Consider the following 22,102-nt stretch of genomic DNA (forward strand, 5'->3'; position numbering starts at 1 on the left):
TTTCACGGGAGAATATAGCGCAGAATGCTTTGATTACTGGGGGTAATCCCCATTACTCTTAGTCCTACTCGTCCTCGACCCAGTCATCACAAATGAGGTATTCCACACGACAGGAAACAAAACAGGAAACACTTTCTGACTCCACCCATCCTCCTGTCAGGTGCTATAACACACCTCACTACCAGAAGCAAATCCTGAAGTACCAAGCACCAAAGGCCTGGAAAGGGAGGGCGGGCGGGATGTATGACTGGGTCGAGGACGAGTAGGACTAAGAGTAATGGGGATTACCCCCAGTAATCAAAGCATTACCTCTACGTCCCTCGTCCTCAACCCAGTCATCACAAATGAGGCATACCAAAGCAACCCCACAAAGGCCTTTGGCACACCACAAACAGCAACAGAACAGACACCAAGGAGTGCTGCAAGACAGAGTTTAACAATAAACAGAAACAAACAGAATCAAACAGGGGGGGGGACCCCCACAGCTTGCAACACACCAGAACCAAAATTAGGGCGGCCAGACAGAGCACAATTCAAGCGATAATGTCGCACAAAAGTGGACTCGGACGCCCAGGTCCCCGCCCTACAAATCTCCTCAAGGGGAACTCCATGGAAAGCAGCCCAAGAAGCAGACGCACCCCTGGTAGATCTCGCCTGAACACCAGACGGGCAAGGCAAACCAGAGCCCTGGTATGCCAAAGAGATCACAGCCTTGATCCAACGACCCAAAGTAAGTCTAGAGGCAGCTTTACCCCTACCAGCCAAACCAAAGGTCACGAAGAGGGAGTCAGAAGGCCGAAACCCAGCAGAATGGGCAACATAAACAGACAAAGCACGCCTCACATCCAAAGAATGGAGCAAGATGTCAGAAGGCGAGGAAGGAGAAGGACAGAGAGAAGGAAGAATCAAATCCTGGGAGGAATGGAAATGGGAACGAACCTTAGGCAAAAACCCGGGGTCCAAAGAAAGGACCACTGCGTCGTCCATAAACCGCAAAAAGGGGGGAGAACAGCGCAATGCCGTAAGCTCGCCCAACCTCCGAGCAGAAGTAACAGCGACCAAAAAGGCCACCTTGAAAGACACAAATTTCAAGTCCACGGACTCCAAAGGCTCAAAGGGAGGGGACTGCAAGGCCCCCAAAACCAAAGAAAGATCCCAAGGAGGAACCGGAGAGCGGACAGAAGGAGCAGAAAGAGAGAAACTCCGAAACAGACGGGAAACCAACAACCCGTCCGAAGGCAGAAGAGAAGCCGGATCCCGAAAGGCCCGGATAGCAGCCCAATGACCCTTCAAAGTGGACAAAGCATAATGTTTTTGAAATCCATCCAAAAAAAACTGAAGAACAGAAGAAACATCACAGGGGGCAGGGGACAGGCCCAGGGAAGCACACCAAGAAGAAAAGGAAACCCAGTGCTTGGAATAGGAGGAAAGAGTGGACTTCCGACGAGAAGCCTGCATCACAGTGATGAGGTGGTCGGGCAAACCCCGGACACCAAGAGACAGCCGTTCAACCTCCAGACCGCCAAGGTGAGAAGAACCAACAGGGAGGTTGAAGGGGAACTCAGAGGAGACGAGTTGCGGGGCAGGATCCACGGAGGGCCCACCGCCAGACTCAGCAGCAGAGGAAACCAGGAGGGCGTGGCCAATAAGGTAGAACAGCCACCACCTGAGCCCCCACCCGCTGAACCTTCAGCAAGAAAGCAGGGATCAGAGGAAAGGGGGGAAATGCATAGAGGAACCAAGGAGGCCAAAGGACAGACAAGGCATCCACTCCCCAAGCCCCCGACTCCGGATCCTGGAGCAGAACAGGGGAAGCAGGGCATCGGTCCGGGAGGCAAACAGATCCAGCACCGGAGACCCGAACCTCCGGCAGAGCAACCTGAAAATCTGAGGGGTCAGACACAGGGAGAGAGAGGACGGGAACCTCCGACTCAAGGAATCTGCAACCACGTTGTCCACACCCCGAATGTGCTGAGCAGAGAGGGCCACCAGATGACACTCGGCCCAACTCGCAATAGCACACGCCACCAAGTTCAGGGAAAGGCAGCGGGTACTGCCTTGGTGGTTGATGTAGGCCACGGTCACAGTGTTGTCCGACCTCACCAACACGTTGCACCCCAGAAGACGATCCTTGAAAAGGCGAAGAGCCCTCTCCACCGCAGACAGCTCCCTCCAATTCGAAGAACGGCGCGACTCCGAAGGAAGCCAACGCGCCTGCACCGCCCAAGGGCCTAGAGTCACACCCCATCCGGAAGCGCTGGCATCCGTCGTCAACACCAATGGGGGTGGAGGATGGAACCACATGCCCTGCGACAGATTCGAAGAAACCAGCCACCACTGGAGAGCAGACATCAACTCCTGAGACACAGGCACAGGAATCGAGAAGTCCCGGACAGGAAAGGGCACCCAACGCTGAATATGCCACAACAGAGGCCGAAGATGAACCCTGGCGCAGGGCACCGTGAACACAGTGGCAGACATGTGACCCTGAACCACCAGCCACAGCAGGAGAGGAGCCGACACTCGGGAAAGCAACTTCCTCAGCAAAGACTGAAGACGCAGATTCCGGGACTCCGGGAGAAAGACCTTGCCCAGCACAGAGTCGAATACCGCCCCAATGAAGGTCCTCCGAGAAGCAGGATCTAGGTGACTCTTCGGCAGATTGACAAGGAAGCCATGATCCTCGAGCGTACGCATGGTCAATGAAAGGTGGCGGGACATGACCTCCGGAGATGGAGCCTGTAGCAGCCAATCGTCTAGGTGCTTAAACACGGACACCCCCAGGAGATGGAGATGAGCCACCAAGGGAGCAGCCACCTTGGTGAACACCCTGTGGGCGGACCGGAGACCGAAGAGAAGGACGCAGAACTGCCAATGACGACCCTCCAGGCAGAAGCGCAGGAACCGCTGATCCTCCAACACCATCGGAACATGCAGGTAGGCATCCTGGAGATCCAGCGAGGTGAACACCCAACCCTCCTGGATCAGGGGAATGACCTTCTGCAAAGTCTCCATCTTGAATGGGATTTTCTGTTCAAATAAGTTCAGGGCCCGAAGATTGATGACAACACGGAAACCCCCCATGATCTTCGGAACCACAAAAACAACGGAATAAGTCCCCAGTCCACGTTCCAGGGGGGGAACCGGGACAATCGCCCGCTTGTCGAACAGTAATTGAACACCCTCCAGCAACGCTAGACAGCGAGCAGGGTCCGAAGGTAAAGAGGTCACCACACACCCGAGGGAGGAGGAGGAGACAGGAACTCTATCCGGTAACCCAGGGAAAGAACATCACGCACCCACTGGTCCGAGGTCGTCAGCAGCCAAGCATGTAGGAACAGCCGCAGTCTCCCACCAACCGCGGGCTGACCACCAGCGAGAACGGGCACTGGAACGGCGTAGTCAGGAATGAGGATCGCCCGACCCACCATCCGGCTGGGGCTTCTTCTGGAACCTCCGAGGAAAGGACCAACAAGCACCACGCTGGCCCTTAAACGAGGACTGCTGAAATCTGGAAGGCTGGTGAAAGGACCGGGCATTCGAGAAGGAGGACCCCCTTTGAGAAGGAGTATGACGGAATGACAACGAATGCTTCCTCTCCTTGAAGACCGTATGGAGCTTGTCCTCCAGGGCTTCCCCAAAAAGATAAGTACCAGAAAACAGCAACCTCAAGGCCATAGAACGCTGCGCAGCATCCGTCTTCCAACCCCGCAGAAGTAAGTTCCGACGGGCAGCAACAGAGGAACCACAAGACAGAGCAGAAGTCCTGACCGAGTCAAAGGCGATGTCCGAAAGGAACTCCGATTGACGTTCCATAGATTCCAGCAACTCCGGACAAGTGCCCCCCTCTTGCATAGTAGAAAACAAAGTCTTGAAGTTAGCCAGCAAGGACTGCGCAACATACACACCATACACCCCAGACCTCAAAGCCAGGTGAGAGCCAGCATAAGATTTCTTCAGAGCAGAGTCAATCTTTTTATCGACGCCATCCTTCAGGATATTATCATCCGCCATGGAAGGTCTACCAACCAGAGAAGCCACCACAGAATCCACCTGCACGGAATCAGGCAGGGCAACCTCCATATCTTGTAAGGGATACAGTTTAGACATGAACCTGGGCATAGAAATTTGGTCCGGGTCCTTCCACTCCTTAAGGAGGACATCCATGACAAAGGGGTGGATGGGCATGGAAGAAGACACAGGCCTCCAAAACTGCGGCATAACAGTGTCCTGGGAGGTACTGGGCACAGCGTCCATAAGGAAACCCATATTCTCCCGAACATGACAAAGAAGATCAGGCATCAGGTCCATCGAAATGTACTTGCCCTGCAGATCCACCGCACCCAAAGTGGACTCATCAGAGAAAGCAGAGGAAGAAATATCCGAATATAGGGGAGCAGCAGTATCAGAACGACCCCCAGCACCTTTCCTAGAAGCCTTGAGACCGGACAGCGTCTCCAAAATCAGGCGCTTCAGCCGCTTAGAGTCACCCAGACCAGCACTCCGATCAGCAGGGGCAAAATCACCACTGTCGGAGGAGGAGGAGGACGACGACCTAACAGGAGAGACATGCTTTCTCTTCCTGTGGTGTTTCCCCATTGCAAACAGCACCATGAGACACAGCAAACCAGCAAAAGCCACACGGAACGTACAGCAACTCCACAAGCATCATAGGAGAGAAATAACACCGGATTCCCGCCATAAATAGGAGGAAAACCCTCGCCCCACAGCTGCTTCCCCGTTGAAATCGAGGAGGAAGAAGGAGGGGCAGAAAACCAGCCTCCCAGGAGCGGCCATCGAAGGAAAACAATCAAAGTCACCCAGGCCGAAAGAAGACGATGACGTCATCGCCACGAGCCGTCCAGCCAATCAGGAGAGGCATGCAGGGAACCCGGATCCCACCCGGGCGCCCGCCCAGGCAAAAATGAGGAGCTGAAGCCGGGAACGGCTTCCTGCCGACGTCCGACATCCCAGCCCCTGGCAACCTTTGAAGAAACGGCCCCCACCCAGCCAACCAGAACCGGCAAGGGCAGGACGCGCGGGGCAGCAGCGTGCCCGTCCCAGCAGCAGCCAGTCCACCGGAGCAAGCCGCCAAACAAGGGACAGTGAATCGGGCAGAAAGCCCCGGGGCGCCCCGCAGAACCACCGCATCCAGCACTCCAATCAGCAAAGAAGTCCAGGAATCCAGGAGCACGAAGAAATCCACGGGGACCCGAGAAGCCCCGCAAACCAGGGCCCCCACCAGGAGGAAAGCACAGGAAGCCCAGCAGCCCGTCTCTCAAAGTTCCACGGAGGTCCACGAGCACCCCCAAGGCCCTGCAAAGGAGGAAACCACAGGACAGTTGTTGTAGGTAAGTGCCCGGCACTCACCCAAGCGTCACCCATCAGAAGTCCAACCGACAGGAAACAAAACAGGATTTGCTTCTGGTGGTGAGGTGTGTTAAAGCACCTGACAGGAGGGTGGGTGGAGTCAGAAAGTGTTTCCTGTTTTGTTTCCTGTCGTGTGGAATACCTCATTTGTGATGACTGGGTCGAGGACGAGGGACGTAGAGGTAATGACTGATTTGCATTTTAATATATTACGTCTGATGTTGTGTAATTTTGTGGACATTTTTTAGATATACTCAAAAGAAAATTATGCAAATTATGCACACATCTATGATATTTATTGTTCTTCTGCTTTCCTGTTGTCTGTGTATTATTTTCTGTGCCGTATTTGTCTTGTCTTTGTGGATTTGTCTTTGCAGGCATTACCCAGTTCATGTGCTGTGTCCCAATCACAGTCTATTCCAAGCTGCTGTAGTTTTTAGCTTCTGTCCTGTCCTTCTGTCATTCTTCTTAAAAGCTTTTTTGTACTCCTTTGTGTGTGGTATCTCCCGCCTCCTGAAATACCTTGTCCCTGCAGAGAGCAAGCTTTTACTGATAGTTAGTCTAGACAAGTCTCAGCAAGGGGTCCGGACAAAACAAAAGACTACCAGTAACACATGAACCAAGTAACATCAGTGTTTTCAGTTGGAACTGAACAAAGTTAAAAATTCCAATAGGTGAAGCTGAAAACTGATTGACGAAGCGTGAAACAGAAATAAATGCATTCAGTATACAAGGAATTAGTCCTCCTCATCATAAGCACCAACTCATTCACAAAATATGCTGGACCCTGAGATACAATACCCTGATTAACTGCAGATTTACAAATTGTTGCAATTTACAAAGGCTCCAAGCCTGCGCCTATAAACCCACAACAGTCATACATCTTTATTGGTATTCCTGAAAACAATGTCAATTTTTTGGGGGCGGGGGCCGAAAAGCCAGCGGTGATTTCTAAAGCATTGGCAGGACCTTCCGTGATGGTGGTTCCTATCAGTGCTTTATGCGCAGCCCCATTAACTTAATGGAGCCTTCCTTTAAAGTGATATTTTTTATTTTCAAAAAGAAATTCTCAAAGCGGTGGTCTGAAGGGAAACTATTTCAATCCAAGAGTCTGTCAAAGTATCAAGGGGCACCATTCTCATTAGCAATGTCATATCTACGTGAATATGGTAACGTTGTGTGAAAACACATTACTATGTGCACAGTATCAAACTTCATTGGCTATCTGATACACTGTCCTTCTTTGGAAAGCACAAGTTTCTCTCAAAGTATCACTACAGCACTGAGATATTAAGAGGATTTCATAGTGCACCTCTGAGACCTTCATTGCTTTACATTATTATTGAGACTTCCTCTGAGCCCTGAAAGTACACCTTTATTCCCTTTATCACCACACATATAATCGTAGTAATGAATTGCCTATGCAGCTGTCAATATGCACTACAATATTAACTACTGTTGCAGTACTGAAGCATACATGAGACCTCATATAATACAAATGTATCCTTCAGTGCAACAACAGTACATCCTCAGTGATCCATTCACAGGTTCTCACAGTGCATCTTTCTTCTGCTTTTCAACATTTTCTGAAACCACAGTGCTGAGACCCTTAGCTACCACGTGCATAAATGCCCTGTGGGACATCTTTAGTCATTTCTGGATTTTTAGCCAATTGTGATTTTACATTCTGGGATTGGTGATATTCTTTTTTTACTATTACATCTGTCATACCTGGTGTGGTATTCCCAAAATGTTTTGCCTGAACCCCTCCTGTTTTTCTAAATTAGCTTTTATTGGTCTTAGGACTTAGCACTTTACCTTTGCTAATTAGTGCTAAAGTGCTTGTGGTTTCTCTTTCAAGCATGGTAAAATTGGACTACATTTAAATGCACGTTTGAATTAAAGTCCTTAGTAAATAGTTCTACATAAATCTAGAGCCTGTAACGTAAATGCCAGTAGTGTGTCTGTATCATTCATTGTGCCAACCACTAAAGTAGACCTTCAACACATGTCTCAGACCTGCAACTGCAGACCTGAGGGCAGTTTTAAACTGACATTTCAACCTGGCAAAATAAAAATTATAGCAAAGTGTGAAAATAAACCTTATGCCTGACCTAAATATTAATTTGTAATTGCAATACTCATATGTCACCCCCATGGAGGGCCTAACGACTCCTCATAGGGCAGGGTGCATTGTATTTAAAGAGTAGGACATGAGTTTGACCATTTTACTTGTCCTGGCAGTGTAAACTCCTAAATATGTTTTTTCACCATTGCAAGGCCTATCTTTCCTACTGACTAACACTAGATTACCATATTACATTTAATAAGTGCTAACTTTGGAATGGGAGCAGACTGTGATATACTATTTACACTCAAATAAACTGTAATTTAAAATTCTCTTTAATTGTGCTTTTGGATTTTAAGTTAACATTCTTAAAATGGCATTTTTAGGAAGCTGTCATTTTCTTTTCTTTGGGTTTGTATATTCCTTCTAGACAGTGACACACATTGGGCTTAGTTGTAAACAGAATGGGCCTCCTTGACCGGATGGGTGTGGAGGGGCTGCACCCAGGCCCACTTACACTTCAAAGGGGTTTGCCTCTGGCACACACAAAGGAACCTGACAAAAGACCTATCCTTCCTTTTGTCAACCCCAAACCGATTTGAGACTTGCCAGGGGAAGAGCATTCCAAAACCAGATATGGGGGTAGGACAGGCTGTCCCCCTACTTAAAGGCTAGCACCAGATGTAAATGTTAGACCTCCAGAGCCACTCATCAGAACACTCTTTTACCTGTAGAAGTTACAGAAAAAGGTTTCTGCTGCTGCCAGAGGACGGCGCTGCTGCTTGAAGGACTGCCTTGCTGTCAGAGAAGGTAGACTAGACATGCTTGCCTTCATCCCAGGCTAAAAAGACAAGATGATGGAGGGAATGTTGCACATTGGCAAAACATTCACCCTCAGTCACAGGTCTGGGTTTAATTTATCGTTATTTTGCTCACCACGCCACCCCAGTTCAGACATGGCCATATGCAAATCAGTCTTAACCCTGTGCCTCATGGGAACAGTCCAGCCCGAACTGCCAAGCCATGTCTTCTCTGGACCAGAATCAAGCATCCTAGCACCGGTTTCTGGCTATCAGCCGTCATCAGCCAGGATAGCTTGACTCCAGTGTTGTAGTGAGCATGGGACCTACGTCTGGGCATATCTTTCTACATAGGGCGAACAGCAAAACAGACAAGATGATGGATGGAATGTTGCACATTGGCAAAACATTCACCCCCAGTCACAGATCTGGGTTTAATCCATAGTTATTTTGCTCACCACGCCACCCCAGTTCAGACGTGGCCATATGCAAATCAGTCTTGACCCTATGCCTCATGGGAACAGTCCAGCCCGAACTGCCAAGCCATGTCTTCTCTGGACCAGAATCAAGCATCCTAGCACCGGTTTCTGGCTATCAGCCGTCATCAGCCAGGATAGCTTGACTCCAGTGGCGTAGCGAGGACGGGACCCACTTCTGAGCATACCCTTCCCACATAGGGCGAACAGCAAAACAGACAAGATGATGCTTGTTTCCAGTCCAGGGAGGACCTGGCTTGGCAATACGGGCTGGACTGTTCCCATGGGGCACAGGGTCAAGACTGATTTGCATATGGCTGGGTTCAAACTGGAATGGCATGGTGAGCAAAAAAATCGATGGATTTATGCCCAGATCCCTGTACTGGGGTGAATGTATGACAGTGTTCTGCATTCTGTCCATCATTCTTCATCCCAGGCTACATGGTGACAACACATTTTAGAGACCTCCCTCCTGCTGCCCATCTGACCTGCTGCAACTGGACCTGCAACTGGACATTGCTGAGCCTTGCTGGTCTCTGTTGCCCAAGAGGTGCCTCCCTAGGCCCTGGACCCTTAGCTGGCATCAAAGTGTACTCCTCCTGAAGTAACAGTGAAAACCCTGAGGTTTGGGCTACTCATGACCTCAAATGGGCCTGTTTGCACAAAGACTCTACAGCACAAATCTCAGGTCAGACCAGCTCTTCATGTCAACAGTGACCGCCAACAATAACCAGCAATGGGAGACTTCCACTTTGCGCTACAGCAACAACAGCCTGCAAAGACTGCCAACCCACAGAAACAGCAAAAATCGTCTGTGACACCTGACCGGTTCTTGGTACTAAAGCAATAACCATCTGTGATGCCCGACCTGCTCTTCGCACTGCAGGGACAACTGTCTGCTTAGTCTCAGCCTGCTCTTCCCAGCCTCCTCCACCACAAATTGAAATACTTGGGCCGGAGTTAGAAGATACCTTTTCAGCTGGACTAATCTGGTCCCTGCATCCAACCAGCACTCCATCATGGGGGGCCTGAACTAGTGATTTACCATGTCCAGCACAACCAGATGAGCATTAGTGGTGGTTAGTGATTCTTGACACTATTTGCCTTAAAAACTTAAAAACTGCATTTCTCCTTTTAACTAAATGGATTTTTCTCATTCGTCAATCATATTATAAAATTAAGCTAAATATTTTTTTCAACACTGATTTATTATTTCTCTTGTGTTTTCCATTTATTAGTGTTTGTGTGCTGCATAAATACTTTAAATGTTGCATCTAAGTTAAGCTTGACTGCCTTTGTGCCAAGCAACCAACATTTTAAGCCCAGGTTCATTTAATGACTTTTGTGGTTCACCCTGAAATAAAATTGTGTGTGCTGCTGCATTGAGGCTTCCATGTCCCCAACCAATAACCCAATTTCTTACAGTACAATTGAGTTGAGTAATAGTTTCCAAATACTTAGTTATAATTATTGTATGCTATTTTGATCATTAGTAGTGTAATTATGCACATAATCACATAGTGACTTCAAGTAACATGTTAACTTCGTTGCTTACAGTAAAGATTGGATGGAGTAAACCTTTAAACAATTTCTGCTAAATCTAGCTCCTTCACATTCCCTCTTCCAAAAGTTTCGGTGTGTGCTATACAGGGTAATAAATGAATCACATTTACTTGAAAAAAAAGTCTCTTCTTTCTTCTGCCCTCTGTTTCCATTTTATCTCTCTATCTCTATCTATCAGTCTCTTCCTCTGCTCTCTATTCCTCTCTCTCCCCAGCATTGTTTCGGGGTTCTGTTTATTGCTAGGTCCCTTTCTCGAACTGTTTAAGGTTTCATTATTTCCCTAATCACAGTTTCAGACTTTCTAACATTATTTGACGAAAAATAAGTCGAATTTCAGTTTTAAAACCACGAATTATCACAATAGAAATTAGGTTACACAGCCTTTGAACTGAAGATCATCACAGGAAATCAATCATCTTAACTGTGGCTACTAGAATTATCTGTACAAACCCAAGCCCTGTAATATATATAGCTGTGGCGAAATATCTAGGATGGGCCAGGATTATCAGAAGCAAAAAAATGTAAAGGGGTTGGTTTTTGAAAATGCACTTTATACATGAATACTTGATGTATCTTAAATTGGTCATTTTTTATAATGAATTATTTGTTTTAAACTTTGTATACATTTTAATTCCATTTTTATATAAATTGTTATATGTAATGCTTTTATGACTATGTCGAATAAAGCTTGTTTGACTGACTGACTGACAATCATCTTAGTATTTCTAATTTAATTCCGATATAAACACAGCAATGATCAACAAGTAACAACAAGTAACACAAAACTAACATTTTTGTGGCAATTGGGTTAAGAACTAGAGCTGTCTGTGTTACAGCATGAGACTTGTCGAATGCACATAGATCTACCAAGTGATGCTTTAACCCTCAAAATTATCTCCACGTGACCGATACAAATAGATCAGCAGTTCTACAGCACTTTACCTTGTCCTCCATTTCTTTGTTGCCATAGTTAGTGTCTAAAAAAGTTAAGCAATGTGTTGGAGGACAATATTTACTTTACCCTAAAGCCAAAAGATGCTGCATTATCTTTTCATGGCGCAGATGATTTGTATGTTTCTAGTAAGTACTAATGGAGCTGGGATTTCTAAACCCCAATCTTTTGGTATAATCATCAAACAGAAATTTCCCACCGGATATATAGACCATTGGTAGTCGACTTGAAGCATTGCGGCAGTGCTAATATTGAGGATTTATTTACCTTTAAATGTAACCAGTACAGTTCAACACTAACGACAGAGAGGATCATACGCAACCATAAAGGATTATTTTAGAAATGTTAGTTCTTCACAATCAGCAAAACCGGAATTGATAAGTGAAATATATAACTATAGGACAAAAATAAGGTGCTTGAGCACTCTGAATCTAAGTATTATAAAATATAGAATGCAAATAACCAATATGTAAAGAATGCAAAACATCCAGACCGGTCATTCCATATAGAAACTAGTCCTAACTAAATTAAGAAGTGAAAGTGCTAAGGGAATTTCTAAATGGGAAAGAGGAAGGTGTCAGTATCATTTGAATCTAAGTAGAAGTTCAGAAGAAAATTGGAAAAGTGTTTAGCATGAACCTGCACACTCGAGAAATCAGATGGTAGTGAGATCTGCTCTCTCCCATGTCAGGAAAAGGTCTGCTATGGAACACCAATTAAAAGCACAATAAAAGGTTCCAGAACATCCATATCTCTCTCCCATAGTCCAGAGCCAATTCCATGTGAGCATTTGCCGGGAGTGAGCAACCCCATGAATTCCACATCCCAACACAATTAGGTACACATCTGCGTGTCCTTGAGACTTGAACCTTCTTGGTACACCGGGTACAGAAGACTGCTTTAATCATCATTTCTCCGTTATCTGCTGCCAACTTTCACCCTCATATCTCACTATCAATCTAGTACAACATAATGAGCCTTTCTCTAGCTAGCACGGGGGCTCGATAACACACCTGCAAAGAAAGAAAAATACTTGGCGGGGGCCTCTTGTAGAGCTAAGTTAGAAAGAGAATCAACACAGGAAGTATACTATATTGTTATTGACCATAGAAAAGCAGGCTATCATTGTTATACCATGAATATCCAACAAATCTAAATGCATGAGTTATTTATTCACTCTAATACAACTACACATGTTTCTAAATGTGCACAGCAATGTTTATCGAGCACTTCGTAAAGGTGAAACGCATAAGTTAATGAATTTGTACACCTGTTGAATATGTGGATTATATAATACATGGGATTCTGCAATCCCTGTATAAACTTCTGTCTCTAATTTCTTTATAATTGACTAGTTATGCAATCAGTCACTAACTATAAAGAAAAGACACCAAGAACTGGACTGTAATATGTTATTGCAGTCGAGGTCTGACATCATAATGTCTTCTGCCAGAGCCAGCAGCTGAGGTGAAAGGCAGGTCAGGTCACAGAGCAGCTGTTTAAAGCAACAAAATGTAAAAGTTGCTTTTCTTTCTTTAGCTCTATTTTTCTAGATTACAGTTACTAACAGAAAGAACATGATTATGTTTTGCATTCCTTAGATAATTATAGAAAAGTTAGAATCTTTCCGAATGTTTCTACACATTTTCAACATTCTCAGTTACTGCAGCACCTTTTTTCTTAAGAAAACAGACTTGTATTGAGCTCTTTCTAATATCTTTTTGCAACAAATATATAACAGGTTTTTAATGTGTTTAATTTTGCACTAGAGGTTCCATTTTTATTCTTCGTGTTTGCAAACATGCTCCCTCTTTCTGAAAAAGCTACACACCAAGGTTTTAAGTAGTTTGTGGGAAAGGTGATGGTGTGACAATGTATTATATGGAATAAAGTTGTCCCTGCCGTACATGAAAAGGATATTGCAAGTCACCCAGGAGTTCCATGACCTTATAAATGAACTCGGTTCGCTGCTGCATTCCTCTATACGGTTATGGAACTCCTTGGTGACTTGTTATATCCTGGGCATTTTATCCCTTATATAGCGTAACATATAAATACAGTGTATGTAGAGGGTTGAGTCTAAATTACACTCCTCAGGACCCAAAGATGACATTACCTAGTGCCTGTCTCAACAGGCAGATGAGGGCAATACATGGATCTTGGAGTTTTCTGTTACCGACTGGGCAACAAATTACCACAACCAGTCACTGTATGATAGTGCCAGCTTAACAAATCATGTGATTTTACAGTCCAAACAGTCATGAAGGTCAAACATGCATGTAATGGTATGGGTTCTAGGTACTGCGCAACCATTTTAGCATTTACTTATGCAGGAAGAAATGAAGCTGTCTCTTGTCAATAAGAATAAAGAGATCAGTGTGGGGGAACGGGAGATACAAGAGTCATCAACATACTCCTTCAGTGACTGGTCCATTAGAGATCTATCACATTCCTGTGGACTGCACACCAGACCTGGCAGCCATTGGTGTTGGACTATTAAGGAAGCCTGGAACTGTGAGAGGAGGCTGGTAGTTTATCCTTGGCCAGGGGAGGTGGCGTGTGGACGGGTTGGAGGGCATGAGCCGATGAGAATAGCAACGGCCTGCCACTATGTAGTGTGCATGCAGATCATTTTTAAAGTTACCTGCATAATAATGAACCGCCCATTTTACTTTCTTTTATAGCTTTGTTTTCAGTACATGATTGGACAATTATTTGCTTTCTAGAATTCAATCTAAATGCACTATATGCACTGTTTGCACAGCTAAGCTAAATTGCACAGTAATGAGCTGGCAGTTAGCCTCTGGGTCTGAATATGATTCCTAAACTTTTAGTGCATTTACTTAAATTCTGCCTCTACTTGCGTAATAGCCTTCAGATTGTCAATGCTCGTATTCTAGATGATATGCACTGTTTGCACGGCTAAGTTATTTTGCATAGTAATGCACTGCTATATTAGCATTTGACTTTGTCTATGATTCCCAATTTTAATGCCATTTATTTAAATTCGGCCTCCACATGCGCTATATCCTTGAGATCGTTTATGCATGTGATAATACATTTTTATTGCATATTCTTTCTGATAAAATTAGAATTGTATTGCCAATTTCACATATATTTTAATGATTTAATTAATTATGCAATAAAGGAATATTTACTGACTCACTGAGTAGCAGACAACAAATTCTATTTAAATTAGCGGAACATATTTGAGAAGTGATTAATTAGCATTCATATTTTAAATTACAATAAACTGTAGAAAAAAACAGCTGTAGCACTTAAGAGTTAAGGCCACACACTTAGAAAGTGCTACTTCAGGATGTTTTTCGTCCTGAAGCAAATCTCCAGGCAGAGACTTAAAACTTAAGCTGTTTTATTCTTCTCATAAAGTTTCTAAATTTTGTTTATGGATGGCTCGCTCTGGATCATTGCCTAAGTTAGAAACGCCCTTGAAGCTTAGGCAAAATGAACTGCTTAATTTAACTTTCACAGCGGGGGTGTTCATAGGGAAAAAAAGATGTTTAAATAATAAATGACGAAGAGGTCAAATTTTAGAGCAGAGGACTATGCCAGCATGAATTCCATTGACTTTAGTCTTGGTACTAAGACAATGTCATTTAGATTGTAGTAAGTAATAGGAAATGTGCCACAAACCGGTGGCTGTCCCATCCGCCCACTCTCTTTAAGCCCTTAATTTAAAAACAAAAAAGTGGATCCTGACCCATTTCTGCCAGCAGAATGCCAGCTTGCTCTACTTTTGAAAACCCCTTAGCAGACGTCCATTCACCTCAAGGCTGCCAGCTTTAATGCGTCAGAAGGTCTGTGCTGCTTCTGACACGGCTCTTTCCTCCCTGGTCTCTGACTGGAACAGCGGCAGTGCACGGAAAGAACTCATTAAGAAATATCGTAGACACGCAGAGAGAAAACTCCCAGCACATATATTTTTTTATTCACTGACAAATCCACATTCTGCGGGTTTATTTAAAAAAAAAAACTAAAAATAAAAAATAAAAAATCCATGGCCGGGCCGGCAAAACATATTTGATAGAAGCGCTCCTTCTGTGTCCCGGTGGGAGCATTTTCTGGAAAACTACCCCCCAGAGCGGTAGTGACCTCTACATTTGTCAGAAGGCCTGATGTAGGGTTGGAGGGTATGATATATCCCTTGCCCCAGTGGTTGGCTTACAGTCTGCCAAATTCTAAACGGTCTTCTTTAACAGATCTCTCACCATTCATTCATTTCTCCTATTACTAATACATTAAGGACAGGAGCCCGCTGAGTTTATTCTAAAACAGATGGCCATTTCTTATGTTATCACTATGCCAATTTAAATTTGACTTGATTTTTGACTTCAAATAATCTTCTTAAGAGTAATTCTTATCCTTAGCCTGTAATTGAATACTACTGCATTTTCTGGCTTTTGTGTGCCCTATTTGAAAATGATACATAGATGCTGAAGCTGGCTAGATGCAGACCGCTCAAGGTAAAAGTTTCAATTTCTGTTTCAGAATGAAAAGCGCCAATGGAAATGTTGATATCTGCTCGACAAAAGTAGTGTAATAAAAGATAGCACATTAATTGCTGTAACAGTGTGGGCCTATAGAAAGTATTTTACAAGGTCGTTTACTGAAGTCTTTATTGTTTTTTTTAAAAGTACAAAACTTCTAAATGTCTAATATTTGGAAGACTTTAACCCTTGCGGAATTTTATTTTGGTTTATGTGGATTTAGGGCCCGATGTAGGTAAATCCCATTTACCGATTTTGAAATACCGAATTTTACTGATTCGGTATTTCAAAATCGGTAAATGGGATGTAGGTCCCAACATCTGGATTCGTTACCGAATCCTTAACAATTCTTTAATTACCGATTCGGTAAATACCGAATCGGTAATGCCCATTCATTCCTATGGGCTTTGAAGCCCATAGGAATGATTAGGCATTACCGATTCGGTATTTACCGAATCGGTAATTAAAGAATTCACAAGGGTGCAGGGGGTGTCACTTTGACACCCTCTAGCACCCCCAAAACGGGCATGTGTGCAATGTGACACACAGACATGCCCTAAGGGCACGTCTGTCTGTCACATGGCACATGTGTACATGCACAGATGTGCATGTACACAGGAATCGGTATTTTACCATGGATTAGTATTCCATGGTAAAATACCGATTCTGTAAACCATGTGCTGATGGAACATTGGCTACCTAAATTGCATTTTCGGTAATTTTACCGAATCGTTATCATTACCGAATCGGTAAATATTACCGATTCGGTAAATTTACCGATTCGGTAATGATAACGATTCGGTAAAATTACCGAAAATGTGCCCCTACATTTCGATAGCCCTTTACCGATCGGAAACGGCCGAAAATCGGTATTTTCGGCCGATTCCCATCGGTAAAGGGCTAACTACATCGGGCCCAGAGTCTTTTAATTACCAAATAAGACAAATAAGCGGGGTCACTGGAATTATGCGGTTGGGGAGAGCCAAACTATATGGCAGGGGTGAGTAAATTACACAGCAAGAAAAGTAAAATTATGCGGGTAATGCAGCACATTTTGTGATAATATGACTTTATTATTTTCACATTTTTACCCTTGTTAACTGAGCGGTGGCAGAGGGTTAACATTTTCTATTCGCATTTCAGTCAGTGCAACAGTAGGGAAAACATTGAACTCAGGAGGCGAACATTTACTTTTTCTACTCCAGTCGGTGCAGCAGTATGGAAAGCATTGGACTCAGGAAGGGTAAAATGTACTATTCCCACTCCAGTCGGTGCAACAGTAGGGGAAGCGTTGAACTCAGGAGGTGCAAAACTTATTACTCCTACTTCTATCTGTGCAACAGTAGGGAAAGTACTTCACTTGAAACACATACCATATTCTGCAACACGTATTCATTTAATACAATTATAATACCATTAACATAAAACTAAATATATACATTAAACAATATGAATAATCATACATTTTCAAAATAAATAATATAATAAACAATATTTTATACATTTTTCATTAAATTCCCAAATTTTACTCCCACAGACCTAGCAGCCAAGATTTGCAATATATCTAAATTTAAAAAATAACAAAATTAGCATATTAAGTAATACAAAAATAATGACTAATGAATGAATAATGATTTATTAATTATTACTTAAATACCTTCCTACCATACCCTCCCAAAACTCCAACAACCCACTACTAAAATATAATGTGAAAACAGATTAAGTACAGGTGACATAAATAATTATCAAGTAAAACATTTATTATTAATACATTATTACTTAATTAACTTCCCACCCTATACCAGTACAAACCCAACAACCCACACCTAGAACATAATTTCATAAATATGAATTACACAATTTACATAATTAATTGTCAATTATTTAATATTAAATGAATAATTAATTACATTAATTACTTATTCATTAACTGCTGCCCCTATACTCCTACAAACACAACAACCTACACCTAAAATGTAAGTTAAAAAAATTATATTTCCACAATTTAGATAATTATTTATCAAATAAATAATTAATATTAATTAACAATTCATTAATTATACTTAATTAACTTCCCACCCTGTACCCCTACAAACCTTACAACCCACTCAGACACTATAAAATAATATTTTACAAATAAATGAAATTATGAATATATTAAAATTACAAACTATCTTTAATAACGTTAACAACAATTATACAAACAATATAAAACATATACAATTAAAATATGTATATTTTTGTCAACATTTCTGCGCACAATATTTGTGTATCATGGTATTAAAAACTCAACCAGTTCACCTCAATATTTTTAACTCTTAGCCGCCTGCCACCCTAATTGAAACAAGACCACCCGACAGGGTGTCAGCGGTCCCCACATGGGCATTATGATGCAATCGCCACCACAGCAGTTACAATGCCTATATTTTGTATTGCAGTGTGTGCTGCTGGCTGCAGCACACGCCGCAAGACAAAAAGGGGACACTGGACATATCCCTGCACTATGTAGCAGGTACCATGCCAAAACCACAGCTCAGGGCCAGGGGATAAGAAGGGCCCACTACAGGCCCCTAAAGTCCATTTCCACCTGCCTGGTCACTGAGGGTTCAACCCCGTTGACAGACAAGCGGAAAGGGATAGCATCATCACTGTGGTGTGCCTGGCAGGCACTGCAGCCAATCTAGGGATAGCTGTTGGTCTGACAGGCAACCTGAATCAATCTGACTGTTGGACCCATGGCGGTCAGTCATTCAGACCGCCACGCATCTGCCCAACATTGTTATATGGCGGGTGGTAAACTTGCTTACAATGGTAGGGAGACCGCCACTGACGCCATGGCTGGTGGTGGTCTCCCTGCCATCATATTCAGGCTCTACTTACTTACTTTATTTCGGCCATCAGGGGAGTCAAGGGCTGTTGCACACCTCACTTACGGAAGAGAACCTTCCCAGCTGATACTCTGAGATGCTGCGGCATCTACGTCTGAAGTCCTTCCAATTCTTACGATGGTGGAGTCTGCGCCACTTATAAACCCTAAAGCCCGAACTTTCCAGGCGATGCCTTTCCATAATGCTTGCTTCTGATGGGCACTGACCTGTATACAAGTCCAATTATAACCTAATTAATGTCAGTCTGTACGTTGAATAATCAATGACTCAGATCACAAACATTTGTTATTTAGAAAATAGATTTAATTATGAGCTCTAACATCTGTTTGACCAGTTTTAAAGGTACAATACAGTGGTGTCGTCCTAAAGCCTCTGAGAAACATGCATGAACACACAGTCAGTCCTGGAACACATACTTCAAAAACATACATGTTCATGGTCAACGTTGCCTGATGTGTGTAACTGAGGCACATATAACCACATCACCAACACATGATGGAGCATGCTTTTTTGCTAATGTCTGGACAAACCCTGTGTCCATCTGGAACAACATCAGACAGATAATGCAGCATCCTGCATGGCTGTCAACACGATGTTCAACAAACAAAAAGGTTCAACCACAGCTTGAAGTCTGCTTGTGACACATAGTCACCTGACAGAGTTGAGAGCAAAGGACATGTTGCAACAGTTCACAGTTTTTTATCATATGTGTAACATGATGTAAGGCTAGTAGTAGCAAACAAATGAACAGATCACATGCCATCTACATCACATGCAAGAGCCTGGTCAAAGGTTTTTCAATGTGGTACTACATGTAAAAGTCCATGGTTAGGACCAGACGCTTACATACAAAATACCTGATATGAATGCAAATAATTGAGAGATCACTATGGTGACGGAGTCTGTTAGAGGTATGTCAGGTGATTAGCATAACACAATGTCCATATTGAAGAGTCACATGGCTGAAAGTAAACATCAAGTGATCATGCCAAAGGCTTACTTAGAAGATCTGGGTTCACACTCAGCATTCATTTTCAATAGCACGCAGACTACCATTCACATCAAATAGTAAAACATTAAGAAGTATGTACGCAAGCTGATGACATGGTCAAATGACCCACTAATAGCTGCTATTGCTCAGTAAGTTCCACTGATGAAAGCAGTGACATGTATGTCTATATGTACATGTAGTAATGAGTACTGCTCTGAAAGTAACAAAAATAATTAAGGACTTAATCCAAAATGCAAAATTCTCCCTACATCCAATTACATCTCCACGACATGCAGGTAAAACTCTTTAAGTAAGTGCACAGGTACCTGTTCCGCCAAGCTAACACATCACATCTGTCAACAATCATACACAAAATAGCCATTGACCCTACACAACTGTGTAGACCTCAAACATAATACATGAATTGAAATAGAGAAAATACTGTCACACACCCGCTTGAAGTACTTTTCATACAGTACACATGCACAACACACAGTGAAAGTCATGCATCTTGGCAAGGGAATGTGGTAGAGTTGTCGTACACACCTGCTCCCCTGCTGAGCCATACAGTTGTTTGTGCACAGGGAAGACCTCTTCGACCAGCTTCTCAATTTCTTCAGGATAGAAGGCAGGGGGCCTCCACTTTTTGGGACGTTCCATTAGGGCTATCATGGAGGCAAAACGGCAGCTAATGATGATGAGGTTGGTCTCGCACCTGTGTCACTTGGCAAGTGAAGAGGTTAGGTCACTCCCAAGTACATATACACCGCATACCCAAAGAATATCATGCAAGCACACTGGCATTAGCGTGCAATTTTACTAATCATCCAATCGTGTTCAAAGTAAGTTCCATTGACATTCAGCACCACCTACAGTGTGTTTAGCACACACTTACAATATTTAAAAGTTGAAAGTAATGATTATAGAACCAACACATGCACGCTCACAAGGGTCGTCACCAAAGTGTGTAGCAAAAGAAATATACAAACTGACTGACCACATATATTGTATAAAAAAGAACACTTATACACACTAATTTATTTTGAACATGTTCAGTCACTGTCTTATCTCCCCTCTTTTGCCTCCTATGTCCACATCACGTCCAACACAAAATTAGCTTTGCAGGGAAATACCTACAGTAAAGAAGGTGATACGGATTGATATGAAGGCGTACCCTTCAATGAATTTGCAGCTCACCAACATGGGACATGCTGAGGTGCCCTTAGGAGGAGTTCTAATAGGCAAGAAATCCGCTGTTAAGGTGATATTCTTCACAATTTAATTGTTCTTAGGCATCTTGACTCTGCTGGTGTGTTACTGTACAAAATTGACAGGTTGTTTGTGTGGCAATGATGTCACAACATGGTCTTGCAGCCATCACAGGATGTATGAAATGGCTTCCTGGTAAATGCACACATTACTGTCTAAAACATAGTAGACCTCCTCTGTTTTATATTCTGATTGAGTCATTATGTATATGTGCATTCAGACATACCATGACACCTATGGTTTAGCAAACTAGTTAGTCATGTAAGTCAATGAAGCACACGTACTCTTAATGGCTGTGGAGTGAAGATTGCACTGTGTGCAGACAATTATGAGTCCTTGCACTAAGTGCTCAATTAGTGTTGCCATACAGTACACAGACAGGACACATCTGTACTGCATTTTCTAACATGCAAATAAAAATAATTGTAGGCATGCTCGCAAGTTTTGCCAACATATCAGGAAATGACTACGCAGATATCGATGTTAGGTCTGGCACAGTTACGTCACACATCTATGTACAGCATCACACTTGTTGTCTATGACAGTCATGCCAGCAAAGAGTACAAAAAGTGTAATGTAATGTTGGTTGATGGCAATAATGCCATCACAATTGAAAAGTAACAACCTAGGCAATTTAACGGTTAGAGTCACATAAAGGTAAAAATATTTGAGAGTGGACTACAGCTGACTAAAACACAAAATTTTATTAATCAATTAACACAATTAAAAAAGTTCATTTATATGACATCAAATTACAGTTAAAAATTCACAGTATATATTTGACATTAACATTATAATATACAAATTAACAAACAGTAAAAACGGGGGTAGGTGGCATAAAAATTCAGTCTCTACGCGCGTTTCGGCGGCCAGCGCCTTCTTCCTGGAGCAGCCACACAATATTAATAAGTAGTTTTAGCAAGAAGTTGTTCAAAATAAATTCTCTTTTTCTTGTTATAATTCTTTCGATCTCAGATTTGATAAAACTGATTAGTTTGGTGATCAAGTAGTTAAGCCCGCCAACCGGAACCCTTTGTGTAGATGGATGCTGGATAGTTTTCTTCCTGGGGTTGTCTAGATTTCTAATAGACTATATATCGATCTTTTTAAGATCTTGACATCAAGTTTCCATTTTGAAGGCTGATCTATTGTTGATACACTTTTGATATACTTTTGATAGCCTAAAGAGTTGGATACTTGTCTTTTTCAGGTCTCAA

The sequence above is a fragment of the Lissotriton vulgaris genome, chromosome 7 (assembly GCF_964263255.1).
Source record: "Lissotriton vulgaris chromosome 7, aLisVul1.2, whole genome shotgun sequence".
NCBI classification, from domain to species: domain Eukaryota; kingdom Metazoa; phylum Chordata; class Amphibia; order Caudata; family Salamandridae; genus Lissotriton; species Lissotriton vulgaris.